Below are 2,823 nucleotides of genomic sequence, written 5' to 3'. Positions count from 1 at the left end.
CATATGTATATGAACACATTATAATCTAGAACCTATGCCAAAACAATAAACAAGACATGCATATATTACTATTGATGCACCTGCATCAGTAACCAAATCCATGAGTTACATGCAACATGCAAAGAGTTGTGTTAGAGCTATGTGACAGTGTGATAGCACCAATGTACATTCTATCATTTGATTTATTTGTGCCTTGATGAGTTCATGATTTTCAAGATCATAATTACATTATTATTCACTAATTTCGTCTCAAAACTATTTTTTTATATTCTAACACATAACTCTTTGCATGTTGCACATAGCTCATGTATTTTTTTACCCTAAAGATGAATGTATAACTATGAATTAAATCCAAACATGATGGGAGGTTCACTCTCCAGTGATATAGCAACAAAAAATGTCATTATTTTTTCCTAGAACAAAATTGTGACTTGATGCAAGGTGTGACTACTTATTAACTTTGTTGTTTGTAGGGTTATAAGATTATTTTTTATGTAGGTTTATTAAATACAAGTCTTGTGAACAAAGTCAGCGTTATGCCATCCTTCCTTTATATTCATCTGCCCTTACTTCCTCTACCATGGGTGGGTGAGCTAGCATCATTCACTTTGCCAAGCTAATTCATTGTTTGTCTTATTGATCTTTACCCTATAGTTATCAAAACAACAATCGTCACTTAATTTGGCTATCTAGGGATTTCCTCCTTAGGTTTAGGACTTGTCCTTAGACCTTAAAGAGAGAGAAAATACAACCCTAGAGATGGATGTATAACTACTAATTCATTCCGAACATGACGGGCGTTTCATGCTCCAGTGATATATCATTACAAATAGTCGTTTTTTTCCTTTAACAGAATTGAGACTTGACACAAGGTGTGACTACTTATTAACTATGTTGTTTGCAACGATATAACATTATTTACGATGTAGGTTGATTAGGCAGTGATCTTGTGAACAAGTCAGCATTATGCCAACATTTCACTATATTCATCTACCCTTAGTTAATCTACCATGGGTGGGTGAGCTAGCATCACTTTTCCAAGCTAAGTCATTGCTCATCTTAATGCGCTTTCCCCTATAGCTATTAGACGAGAAATCGTGAATGAGTTTGGCTATCTAGGAATTTCCCCCTTAGGTTTAGGACCTCTTCTTAGACACCTAAAGAGAGAGGTAAGACCACCCTAAAGATGAATGTATAACTATGAATTCATTTCGACCGTGACGAGTGGTTCATGCTCCAGTGATATAACATTACAAGTTGACATTATTTTTTCCTAAAACAAAATTGAGAATTGACACAAGGTGTAACTACTTCTAACTTTGTTATTTGCACAGTAATAACATTATTTATGTTGCAAGTTGATCAAGCAGTAATCTTGTGAACAAAATCAACATTATGCCAACCTTTCTTCATCTGCGTTTAGTTCGTCTATCGTGGGTGGGTGAATTAGCATCACTTTTCCAAGCTAAATCATTGCCCATCTTAATCATCTTTCCCCTATAACTATCAAACCAACAAATGTGTCTTAACTTGGCTATCTAGGGATTTCCCCCTTAGATTTAAGACCTCTCCTTAGACCTTAAAGAGGGAGGCAAGACCACTGAGGTTATAGTTGGTGGCTTGCATAATAATTGCCCCTTGAATCTCACCCACGGGACCAGACTTTTTCTTCATCAAGACTCTGAGCAATAACATTTTGGCATCATTTTTAGGGACTAATTTCAATCCCTTGTTTATCAAAAGTTTAGATTCACTATCCCTTGGTGAGTTGGATGTCAAATTTTCTTCAATTACTCACCTAACAAATCCACAACAAGAAGAATCAAGTAGAGGGTATCCAACGAGAAGGTATAATCAAACCCTTTACTAGAGTCTTTAAATCCATGAAGAAGTTTTAAAGAAAAGGATAACAAAAGTTTCTCGAGATTCTTGTAGTGTCATTACTATGAATCCAATCATGTTTGTATCTCAAACAAGAACATACACCTGGATGATAAACCTTGGGTTAGAAATATCTACAAACCACTCAACACGAATTGGATAGAAGGGTTCCCTCATGCCATGCCTGAAAAATATGAAAAATGGTTCCCTAAAGTCTCAGGACACTAGAATTTTAGCTAAAGATCACATCACGAATTTCTATTCAATTATCAACGGGCATCATATTCCCAAGGAGAATGAAGATGTGGTCATGAAGTTGTTTGCCTTGTCCCTAGATAAAATGCTAAAACATGGTTCAATGGCTTACTAGACTAGTATCACAAATTGGGATGTTTTCGTATAAAGGTGGGTAGTTAGGAAAGATTTCAAATTGATGTTAATGCAACTTCATGAAATGAAGAAGAAAGATTGTGAGACGGTTAAAAAAATCAATCAGAAGTTTGATAAGTTATTAAGGGACTTTCCTCCTAATTTGTAACCAAATTATGGAATCATCTTATTACATTATACAAATGCATTTGAATGGAAATTTGGTTTATTATTGATAAATAAGTCCCCAACTACTTTAATGGTGTGTAAGTAAAATTGAAGAAAAAATATTTTCTTCTAATGTAGAACCTTTTAATACTGCGATCGCTTCTTCATCTAAATTCAAACAAATAAAAATACCATAAATATTATAGAGTCGTCCACCAAAATGTTATAGTACTTATCCAACACAATTAAGAAAATGGAGGAAAACTTCTCAGAAGAGAATGAAGCACTCTAATAGCAAAACCAAGCCAAGCAAAATAAGATCCTCCAATTAGAGAGGTAGAACGGGTTGCAATGAAAGGGGAGTTTCAAAATAAATCAAGGTAGACTCAACAAAACCAATGACCT

This window comes from Pinus tabuliformis, chromosome 7, assembly GCF_031772625.1.
Source record: "Pinus tabuliformis cultivar Carrire ecotype Pingquan chromosome 7, CPIR1, whole genome shotgun sequence".
In the NCBI taxonomy this organism is placed as follows: domain Eukaryota; kingdom Viridiplantae; phylum Streptophyta; class Pinopsida; order Pinales; family Pinaceae; genus Pinus; species Pinus tabuliformis.
This window is presented reverse-complemented; position numbering follows the sequence as displayed.